The 12,256-nt window shown below is 45.4% G+C and overlaps 1 protein-coding gene across 2 annotated transcripts in view; it reads left to right on the top strand.

Annotated features, from left to right (window-relative positions):
• phyhiplb (phytanoyl-CoA 2-hydroxylase interacting protein-like b) overlaps nucleotides 1-12,256 on the top strand; it is a 51,684-nt gene that overhangs the window by 24,537 nt on the left and 14,891 nt on the right. The window lies entirely within an intron of this gene.

Here is a 12,256-nt window from a genome sequence, read left to right as displayed (position 1 = left end):
GAAATACTATAAGGATGAATGAGACAATATGTTATTGACTGCGTGGGTTCCCTCCGGGTACTAGGGCTTCCTCCCACTTCTAAAGACATGCACCTGCGGATAGGCCCCTCCCACTTCTAAAGACATGCACCTGAGGATAGGCCCCTCCCACTTCCAAAGACACGCACCTGGGGATAGGCCCCTCCCACCTCCAAAGACACGCACCTGGGGATAGGCCCCTCCCACCTCCAAAGACATGCACCTGGGGATAGATTGATTGGCAACACTAAATGGTCCCTGGTGTGTGAATGTTGTTTGTCTGTGTTGGCCCTGCGATGAGGTGGCGATTTGTCCAGGGTGTACCCTGCCTTTCGCCCGATTGGGGCGACGTGGCTCGGTTGGTAGAGTGGCCGTGCCAGCAACTTGAGGGTTGCTGGTTCGATTCCCGCTTCCGCCATCCTAGTCACTGCCGTTGTGTCCTTGGGCAAGGCACTTTACCCACCTGCTCCCAGTGCCACCCACACTGGTTTAAATGTAACTTAGGTATTGGGTTTCACTAGAGAAAAGCGCTATATAAAAATAATTCACTTCACTTCACATTGTAGCTGAGATAGGCACCAGCGCCCCCCCGCCACCCCAATGGGAATAAGCGGTAGGAAATGGATGGATGTTACTGCATACGTCAGCAGACTAATTAGGAGTCTTTGTTTGTTTACTTACTACTAAAAGACAAGTTGTCTATTATGTTCAACATTTTTTTAAGGACTACATTGCAATAATAAACATGGTTTAATGTACCCTAAGATTTTTTTGTTCAAATAAAGTCAATAAGACCATTTTTTGTGGTGCCCTTTATTTAGAAAAGTATGGAAATACAACTTGGTACCGGTACAAGCCTAAAAAAAATACCAAGACATCAGTTCTGGTCCTAGTAGCATGTATATGGCATATCCAATATAAATTAGCATCAGGCTAATGCATTTGAAAATTAAACCTTTACCTTTGAGCATTTTCTCTCAGGCATGCTTGCTATGTTGGCAAGGAAAATGGTAACATTACCCAGCAAGCTAAGTCCGCTACGAGTGCTTGTTTTCCCGCCGAGTGCTTTTTTTAATAAGAATAGCAGTGTGATGTTGAAGTTTTATTGCAAGTAGGTATTTACCATTGCCGGGTTCTACTTCCCGTGGGGGAGGCGGCCGACACAATGATGAAGAGGACATTGTTTGTCTCACTCGTTCTAGTGAAAGATGCTTTTCTCTCTCATGGCTGCTTCTCACTCTCAGCGTGACGTTCAAGTCTGTGAACAAAGGCGTGATTGAGAAGGCCGGCATAAATAGTGGTCAACTTTGTGCAATGGTTGCAATAGTCTTGTCATTTAGAGAGACTTTTATCTCCACAAATACGAAGCCAGCTCAGACGAGCTGGAGAGGCATTAGGAGGCTGATGTGTTTGCATGCTAACGAGGTTTGTATCCATCCCTCTGCACTACCCAGTACTATGTGATAACATACTTCTACTGCATCCATCCCTCTGCACTACCCAGTACTATGTGATAACATACTTCTACTGTATCCATCCCTCTGCACTACCCAGTACTATGTGATAACATACTTCTACTGTATCCATCCCTCTGCACTACACATTACTACGTGATAACATACTTCTACTGTATCCATCCCTCTGCACTACACATTACTACGTGATAACATACTTCTACTGTATCCATCCCTCTGCACTACACATTACTACGTGATAACATACTTCTACTGTATCCATCCCTCTGCACTACCCAGTACTATGTGATAACATACTTCTACTGTATCCACCCCTCTGCACTACCCAGTACTATGTGATAGCATACTTCTACTGTATCTACCCTCTGCACTACCCAGTACTATGTGATAACATACTTCTACTGTATCCATCCTTCTGCACTACCCAGTACTATGTGATAGCATACTTCTACTGTATCCATCCCTCTGCACTACCCAGTACTATGTGATAACATACTTCTACTGTATCCATCCCTCTGTACCACCCAGTACTATGTGATAACATACTTCTACTGTATCCACCCCTCTGCACTACCCAGTACTATGTGATAACATACTTCTACTGTATCCATCCCTCTGCACTACCCAGTACTATGTGATAACATACTTCTACTGTATCCATCCCTCTGCACTACCCAGTACTATGTGATAGCATACTTCTACTGTATCCATCCCTCTGCACTACCCAGTACTATGTGATAGCATACTTCTACTGTATCCATCCCTCTGCACTACACATTACTACGTGATAACATACTTCTACTGTATCCATCCCTCTGCACTACCCAGTACTATGTGATAACATACTTCTACTGTATCCATCCCTCTGCACTACCCAGTACTATGTGATAACATAATTCTACTGTATCCATCCCTCTGCACTACCCAGTACTATGTGATAGCATACTTCTACTGTATCCATCCCTCTGCACTACCCAGTACTATGTGATAGCATACTTCTACTGTATCCACCCCCCTGAACTACCCAGTACTATGTGATAACATACTTCTACTGTATCCATCCCTCTGCACTACCAGTCCTCGATCGTGACGTCACAACTGTAAGTTACATCTTTTATTTTGTTCGCTAAACCTCGTTGTTGTTTAGAAGCTACATACAACATGAACTGTTCTTGGTTCATGCACATGATAAACATTAATAGTGTTTGGATCTATTCAAAATGTATTCTTGGGTGCTAGAAGTGATTCATTTTAATACTTTGATATTAACACAGCTCATCTCTGCATTAAATGTTAGATGGCTCATAATAAGGTTACATATATGCTAATAAAGTACGTGTCGAAGTACCCTTCATAAAGCGAAATCTACCCCAAAGAACAACTTATGGTTGCCAAAGTGAATTAAAATAATGTTTTGACTGATTTGATACAAGCACAGATGAGATGCATCAATATCAAAATATGCCCTTGAACCAAGAATACATTGATTTATTGAATACATCCATGAACGAACAGCCAATATTGTATATAGATTATAAACAGGAAAAAAGCTTAACCACGCTAATATCAGATTAATAACAGTCCTTTCAATCAATCAATCAATGTTTATTTATATAGCCCCAAATCACAAATGTCTCAAAGGACTGCACAAATCATTACGACTACAACATCCTCGGAAGAACCCACAAAAGGGCAAGGAAAACTCACACCCAGTGGGCAGGGAGAATTCACATCCAGTGGGACGCCAGTGACAATGCTGACTATGAGAAACCTTGGAGAGGACCTCAGATGTGGGCAACCCCCCCCTCTAGGGGACCGAAAGCAATGGATGTCGAGCGGGTCTAACGTGATACTGTGAAAGTTCAATCCATAGTGGCTCCAACACAGCCGCGAGAGTTCAGTTCAAGCGGATCCAAGACAGCAGCGAGAGTCCCGTCCACAGGAAACCATCTCAAGCGGAGGCGGATCAGCAGCGTAGAGATGTCCCCAACCGATACAGGCGAGCGGTCCATCCTGGGTCCCGACGAGCGGTCCATCCTGGGTCTCGACTCTGGACAGCCAGTACTTCATCCATGGTCATCTGACCGGACCCCCTCCACAAGGGAGGGGGGGGACATAGGAGAAAGAAAAGAAGCGGCAGATCAACTGGTCTAAAAAGGAGGTCTATTTAAAGGCTAGAGTATACAGATGAGTTTTAAGGTGAGACTTAAATGCTTTACAGTCTCATTAAAATAAAAATTGCCCAACTCGTTCGATATCAATACATGATAAAGTCTTAAATCATTTGTGGCACAAATAACCACAAACATAAGTGTTTGTCCAACATGTAGTCATCAATTGTGGACAAACAAAGCCCCAGCAGTGCAGATTTAACAAGCTCACCCACTTACATAGCAGCAATCAATTTTTGGCAGGAGAACCCCCCCCTGAAAAAATTTAAGCAGAGCTACTGCCACACAAAGTTGTGCCCACAGGCTACATTCACAGACAGTCCCATTATAATCAATCAATCAATCAATGGGTACTTATATAGCCCTAAATCACTAGTGTCTCAAAGGGCTGCACAAACCACTACGACATCCTCGGTAGGCCCACATAAGGGCAAGGAAAACTCACACCCAGTGGGACATCGGTGACAATAATGACCCAGTGGGACGTCGGTGACACTGATGACTATGAGAACCTTGGAGAGGAGGAAAGCAATGGATATCGAGCGGGTCTAACATGATACTGTGAAAGTTCAATCCATAATGGATCCAACACAGTCGCGAGAGTCCAGTCCAAAGCGGATCCAACACAGCAGCGAGAGTCCCGTTCACAGCGGAGCCAGCAGGAAACCATCCCAAGCGGAGGCGGATCAGCAGCGCAGAGATGTCCCCAGCCGATACACAGGCAAGCAGTACATGGCCACCGGATCGGACCGGACTCCCTCCACAAAGGAGAGTGGGACATAGAAGAAAAAGAAAAGAAACGGCAGATCAACTGGTCTAAAAAGGGCTGTCTATTTAAAGTGTTTGATAAATAATGTATTTGATAAACGGGGTAGGGCCACATTTATTATCTGTGACTGTCCAAATGTCTTTGTGGTGTGTGAATGTATGGAAAACACTGCTTCTTGTGGAATTAAACACAACATCTTAGGAAAAACATCTCATTAAATCTCTTTGTATTAGGTGTACCTAATGTAGCGTCCGGCAGTGAGTGTGTTTTCCCAGCCATTTATGGATTAACCTACATTCTGATGTGTGATGCCAGCACGTCACTTTGCGTCAAGTCAGCGTTGACATTTTAGGGCGAGAATCTGCAATGCTTCGCCTTGATGGCGATGAACGTTTTTTTTAAAGCCGATGTTCCTAATAGATGGCCTAATGATCCCTCATAATGGTTATTTCCAGAGAATTGATGATGAAATAAATCCCTCCTGAAGACGTAATAACGCTCTGCTCGCTCACAAAGGGACTGTTGGATCTCAGTAAATGAAAATATGAGAGCCCGGTGCAGACCTGCTGTGCACCGAGATGACTTTTGTGATGTATGATGGAGTTATTTCCATTTCCTTTTTCGGACTGCGGCTCGTGTGACGAGCCCTATTTTTATTAGCCAAAGGTCAGGAACAAAAATGAAATGTCCCGAGTGAGGTGCTGAGGTGACTGTCTGCTTTTGTCCTGCTCCACTTTTTAAGCTGTCAAAAGTTGCCGCCTGTAGTAATGAATGTGTCTGTCTGGGTGTTCCGGAACAATTCATCCCAGCAAATGAAGCCTGCGTTGCACAGATAGCTTTTTGAAGACCTCACATTGGACTTGCATTCTTCACCCTGTCTAAATGTGGTCCTACAACAAGGCTCCAAGGGCTCCTGATTTAGCAAAGCATTGTGGGTACCAGGTAGGGATGATAATTGTTAAGAAATGATCGATTTAGATGCCATTATCAATCAATCAATCAATCAATGTTTACTTATATAGCCCTAAATCACTAGTGTCTCAAAGGGCTGCACAAACCACTACGACATCCTCGGCAGGCCCACACAAGGGCAAGGAAAACTCACACCCAGTGGGACATCGGTGACAATAATGACCCAGTGGGACGTCGGTGACAATGATGACCATGAGAACATGATACTGTGATACTGATGATACTGATGACTATGAGAACATATGAGAACATGATACTGTGAAAGATCAATCCATAATGGATCCAACACAGTCGCGAGAGTCCAGTCCAAAGCGGATCCAACACAGCAGCGAGAGTCCCGTTCACAGCGGAGCCATTAGGAAACCATCCCAAGCGGAGGCTGATCAGCAGCGCAGAGATGTCCCCAGCCGATACACAGGCGAGCAGTACATGGCCACCGGATCGGACCGGACTCCCTCCACAAAGGAGAGTGGGACATAGAAGAAAAATAAGAGAAACGGCAGATCAACTGGTCTAAAAAGGGAGTCTATTTAAAGGCTAGAGTATACAAATGAGTTTTAAGGTGAGACTTAAATGCTTCTACTGAGGTGGCATCTCGAACTGTTACCGGGAGGGCATTCCAGAGTACTGGAGCCCGAAATGAAAACGCTCTATAGCCCGCAGACTTTTTTTGGGCTTTAGGAATCACTAATAAGCCGGAGTCCTTTGAACGCAGATTTCTTGCCGGGACATATGGTACAATACAATCGGCAAGATAGGATGGAGCTAGACCGTGTAGTATTTTATACGTAAGTAGTAAAACCTTAAAGTCACATCTTAAGTGCACAGGAAGCCAGTGCAGGTGAGCCAGTATAGGTATATATGTATGTATGTATGTATATAAAGGTATATACAGTATAGGTATATATGTATGTATATATGTATATAAAGGTATATACAGTATAGGTATATATGTATGTATATAAAGGTATATACAGTACAGGCGTAATATGATCAAACTTTCTTGTTCTTGTCAAAAGTCTAGCAGCCGCATTTTGTACCAACTGTAATCTGACCCGAAAATAATACGTTACAGTAGTCGAGGCGAGACGTAACAAACGGAAGGCAAAGCTCTCAATTATTATCGAATCATTATCGAATCCTCTTATCGAACCGGTTCCTTGACGATTCTCTTATTGAATCCGGATTGTTGTTGTTGTAAAAAACACGATACTGGGTTTGACACAAGCTCACTTAGATTTTTTTTAAGAAAAAATAAAATAAACGAAGCAAACAATACCCTGGATCGGTTCGCAGCCGAGTGTGAGGCGACCGGAATGAGAATCAGCACCTCCAAGTCCGAGTCCATGGTTTTCGCCCGGAAAAGGGTGGAATGCCATCTCCGGGTTGGGGAGGAGACCCTGCCCCAAGTGGAGGAGTTCAAGTACCTAGGAGTCTTGTTTACGAGTGAGGGAAGAGTGGATCGTGAGATCGACAGGCGAATCGGTGCGGCGTCTTCAGTAATGCGGACGTTTTACCGATCCGTTGTGGTGAAGAAGGAGCTGAGCCGGAAGGCAAAGCTCTCAATTTACCGGTCGATCTACGTTCCCATCCTCACCTATGGTCATGAGCTTTGGGTCATGACCGAAAGGATAAGATCACGGGTACAAGCGGCCCAAATGAGTTTCCAGGTCTCTCCCTTAGAGATAGGGTGAGAAGCTCTGCCATCCGGGAGGAACTCAAAGTAAAGCCGCTGCTCCTCCACATGGAGAGGAGCCAGATGAGGTGGTTCGGGCATCTGGTCAGGATGCCACCCAAACGCCTCCCTAGGGAGGTGTTTAGGGCACGTCCAACCGGTAGAAGACCCAGGACACGTTGGGAAGACTATGTCTCCCGGCTGGCCTGGGAACGCCTCGGGATCCCCCGGGAAGAGCAAGACAAAGTGGCTGGGGAAAGGGAAGTCTGGGCTTCCCTGCTTAGGCTGCTGCCCCCGCGACCCGACCTCGGATAAGCGGAAGAAGATGGATGGATGTAATTCTGTGCTACTTAAACAGTTTAGTTTCTGTGCTGTTAATACCCATCTTGACTAACCGCTTAATAAAAGTGTTCACAGTACACTTGTCATTCACTTCCATTTCACTGAATCTTGCTCAAAAATGAATATTTTTTACACCGCAAAATATATGGAGATACATATCGAAGATGCAGACTAACCGCTTAATAAAAGTGTTCACAGTACACTTGTCATTCACTTCCATTTCACTGAATCTTGCTCAAAAATGAATATTTTTTACACCGCAAAATATATGGAGATACATATCGAAGATGCAGTTCTGATTAAAATATATCGAGATATACTTTTTCGTCCATATCGCCCAGCCTTAATACAAACCAAAAAATTGTTGCCCATTTTTCCGCATGCTATCTCAACTATTGAGGAGCTGAACGTTGCGCGTAGCAAAGAAGAACATTTGCCCGCGTATTGTTCCGTGCAATAAAGAAAAACATGGACTTGACTTCCCGTTGCCAACAAGTCATTTTAAATGTACATATTTTCTATTCAACTCATTATTTATATGTATTTCACATAGTTTGCTAAACGTAAAATTAATTATTCCCTATAGAATGTTTTGTGTTCATAGTTGTGATTTTTTTTTTTTATTTCCACTATTCCTTATGGGGGAAAAAAAAGCTTGGTTTTCATACGGTTCAGTCTTTTTGGAATCTAACAAATACTGTTGTCCTATTTCTCTTGCATCCCTCGAAGAAAATAGTCAAAATTTGTTGATTATTTTTGGCCAGATAAGTTATCAGAGGAAGTATGTTCACTAAGATGCCCTCTGATTGGCCGTGTGTGTGTGTGTGTGTGTGTGTGTGTGTGTGTGTGTGTGTGTGTGTGTGTGTGTGTGTGTGTGTGTGTGTGTGTGTGTGTGTGTGTGTGTGTGTGTGTGACAGTCCAATTAAGGCCATTGTTCTTTTCATCAATGGAGATGGACGCGCCATGCTCGATTGCTCCCACCATTGTTGTTTTTTATTCCTTGCATTACACACACACACACACACACACACACACACACACACACGTCCGTGGACAGCCAATGCATTGTTGCCGGGCCAAGGAGGCGTGGCCCCATGTGCGATGCAAAGTCTATATTCATTCCAATTGCACAAAGGAGTCGTTGAGCGGTCTTTTGACATTTTCCCCGCCCCGGCGTTGCACTCGCGCTACGTTTGAGGGAGGCGTGGTGCCAGATCTGAGGCAGGAGTGGTTCCTGGGTACAGCACCGTGCATGTGCATCCTCTCCTAATGGCTACTTGAAGATGCAGAGAGCAAAGATGCTCTGGGAAGCACATCCAGTAGGTGTGCATTGTGAGGGGCTGATGTGTTGCCATGGCAACTGCTGCTGATACTGGAAGTGGCCAGCAGGGTGGGGAATCCACGCCGCAGCCAAAGCATCACGAGGGAAGATTGGAATTATTATTCTGTTGAAACTGCTCGCTTTTTTCCATTCGTCTTCTGTGTTTTGACGACTTTTTAAGGATCTTAACAGGCAAAAAAAAAAAAGTTACACAATATTCCTGACGTGCTCGGAATGCACAAAAAATTATATTTTAGGAGTCTTTAAGACGGCAGCACGGTGGTAGAGGGGTTAGTGTGTCTGCCTCACAATACAAAGGTCTTGAGTGGTCGTGGGTTCAATCCCGGGCTCGGGATCTTTCTGTGTGGAGTTTGCATGTTCTCCCCGTGACTGCGTGGGTTCCCTCCTGGTACTCCAAAGACATGCACCTGGGGATAGGCCCCTCCCACCTCCAAAGACATGCACCTGGGGATAGGCCCCTCCCACCTCCAAAGACATGCACCCGGGGATAGGCCCCTCCCACCTCCAAAGACATGCACCTGGAGATAGGTTGATTGGCAACACTAAATTGTTCCTAGTGTGTGAATGTTGTCCGTCTATCTGTTTTGGCCCTGCGATAAGGTGGCGACTTGTCCAGGGTGTACCCCCGCCTTCCACCCGATTGAAGCTGAGATAGGCACCAGCGCCCCCCGTGATCCCAAAGGGAATAAGCGGTAGAAAATGGATGGATGGATGGAGTCTTTAAGACATAGTTTTGAAATAGTCTCTGTAGCCCCTCCTTCAAAGTAAGTTAAAACTGCTCGGTTTTTCATTGGTCTTCTGTGTTTTGACAACTTTTAATGCTCTTAAAAGACTGGACAAGTTGGTAGAGAAGGCCAGTAACGTGGTGGGAGTGGAGCTGGACTCTCTGGCGGTGGTGTTAGACTAGCCATCATGGACAACACCTCCCAGCGACTACACTCGCACCTTGCAGAGAGAATGAGCACGTTCAGTGGAAGACTCAGACTCCCATAATGCAACACAGAACCACACAGGAGGTCCTTCATACCGACAGCCATCAGACTATATAATGCATATGTTCCTTGACTGCACTTAAATCCATCCATCCATCCATCTTCTTCCGCTTATCCGAGGTCGGGTCGCGGGGGCAACAGCCTAAGCAGGGAAATCCAGACTTCCCTCTCCCCAGCCACTTCGTCTAGCTCTTCCCGGGGGATCCCGAGGCGTTCCCAGGCCAGCCGGGAGACATAGTCTTCCCAACGTGTCCTGGGTCTTCCCCGTGGCCTCCTACCGGTTGGACGTGCCCTAAATACCTCCCTAGGGAGGCGTTCGGGTGGCATCCTGACCAGATGCCCGAACCACCTCATCTGGCTACTCTCGATGTGGAGGAGCAGCGGCTTTACTTTGAGTTCCTCCCGGATGGCAGAGCTTCTCACCCTATCTCTAAGGGAGAGACCTGGAAAAAACTCATTTGGGCCGCTTGTACCCGTGATCTTATCCTTTCGGTCATGACCCAAAGCTCATGACCATAGGTGAGGATGGGAACGTAGATCGACCGGTAAATTGAGAGCTTTGCCTTCCGGCTCAGCTCCTTCTTCACCACAATGGATCGGTACAACATCCGCATTACTGAAGACGCCGCACCGATCCGCCTGTCGATCTCACGATCCACTCTTCCCTCACTCGTGAACAAGACTCCTAGGTACTTGAACTCCTCCACTTGGGGCAGGGTCTCCTCCCCAACCCGGAGATGGCATTCCACCCTTTTCCGGGCGAGAACCATGGACTCGGACTTGGAGGTGCGGCGTCTTCAGTTATGTGGACGTTGTACCTACCAGCGACTACACTCGCACCTTGCAGAGAGAATGAGCACGTTCAGTGGAAGACTCCGACTCCCATAATGCAACACAGAACCACACAGGAGGTCCTTCATACCGACAGCCATCAGACTGTATAATGCATATGTTCCTTGACTGCACTTAAATGTAGAATATATTTATATTATTCATGTATTATATTATTTATCATTATTATTGTTTATTGTGAGCGAACTGTGGTGCTGAATGTCCCCCAGGGATCAATAAAGTACTTTCTATTCTATTCTATTCTATTCTATTAACAGGCACAAAAAAGTCACTAAATTTTCCAGACGCACACGGTATGCACAAAAAATGATATTGTGAGAGTCTTTAAGACAGTTTTAGAATGGTCTCTCTAGCCCCTCCTAATTAGTTGAAACTGCTCATTTTTCAAATTTGTCTTCTGTGGTTTGCCGACTTTTAAGGCTCCGGCACGGAATGGTCACCAAATTTTGCAGATACGTCTGGTATGTACGAAGATGTTTATTTTGGGAGTCTTTAAGACAAAGTTTTAATATTGTCTCTCTGGCCCCTCCTTCAAAATAAGTTGAATCTGCTCGGTTTTTCCGTTCGTCTTCTGTGTTTTGACAACTTTTCAGGCTCTTAACAGGCATAAAAAAGTCACCAGATTTTGCAGACACGTCCAGGATTCACCCAAAAAATTATATTTGGGAGTTTTTAAAAATACATTTTAAAACGGTCTCTCGCGCGCCTCCTTTAAAGTAGTTAAAAAAAAAAAAAAGAGTCCCTCCCACCAGATTCACATATCGACAGGAAACCTGCTGGAGACGGGCTGCACGTAAAAGTCTCCAGAACCCATCCATCCATCCATTTTCTACCGCTTGTCCCTCCAGAACCCTTAATTGAAAATAAACAGGAACCATCTTGGTTTTCTGTCGGCCATTTTTAGGCCAAAAATAGGTCATACGCTTACTCCTCCGAAGGGCAGTGCTTCTCAAATAGTAATAATGACAGCTTTTAGACAAGACAAGAAGCAAGGAATCAAACAGAGACAGGATTCAATTTAGCTCATGAGGAGAGCACGTCGACCTGCACCCTCGTACATTGTCGTCCCACGATCTGACGAAAGGGTTCCACGCCTCCTGCTTTTATTTGGGCATTTGCGTTCAAAGGACTCCGGCTTATTAGTGATTCCCAAAGCCCAAAAAAAGTCTGCGGGCTATAGAGCGTTTTCCGTTCGGGCTCCAGTACTCTGAAATGCCCTCCCGGTAACAGTTCGAGATGCCACCTCAGTAGAAGCATTTAAGTCTCACCTAAAAACTCATTTGTATACTCTAGCCTTTAAATAACTCCCTTTTTAGACCAGTTGATCTGCCGTTTCTTTTCTTTTTCTTCTATGTCCCACTCTCCCTTGTGGAGGGGGTCCGGTCCGATCCGGTGGCCATGTACTGCTCGCCTGTGTATCGGCTGGGGACATCTCTGCGCTGCTGATCCGCCTCCGCTTGGGATGGTTTCCTGCTGGCTCCGCTGTGAACGGGACTCTCGCTGCTGTGTTGCATCCGCTTTGGACTGGACTCTCGCGACTGTGTTGGATCCATTGTGGATTGAACTTTCACAGTATCATGTTAGACCCGCTCGACATCCATTGCTTTCCTCCTCTCTAAGGTTCTCATAGTCATCATTGTCACCGACG

The sequence above is a fragment of the Nerophis ophidion genome, linkage group LG09 (assembly GCF_033978795.1).
Source record: "Nerophis ophidion isolate RoL-2023_Sa linkage group LG09, RoL_Noph_v1.0, whole genome shotgun sequence".
Taxonomy (NCBI): domain Eukaryota; kingdom Metazoa; phylum Chordata; class Actinopteri; order Syngnathiformes; family Syngnathidae; genus Nerophis; species Nerophis ophidion.
The sequence above is the reverse complement of the archived record's forward strand: the minus strand, read 5'-3'. Positions and strand labels throughout refer to the sequence as shown.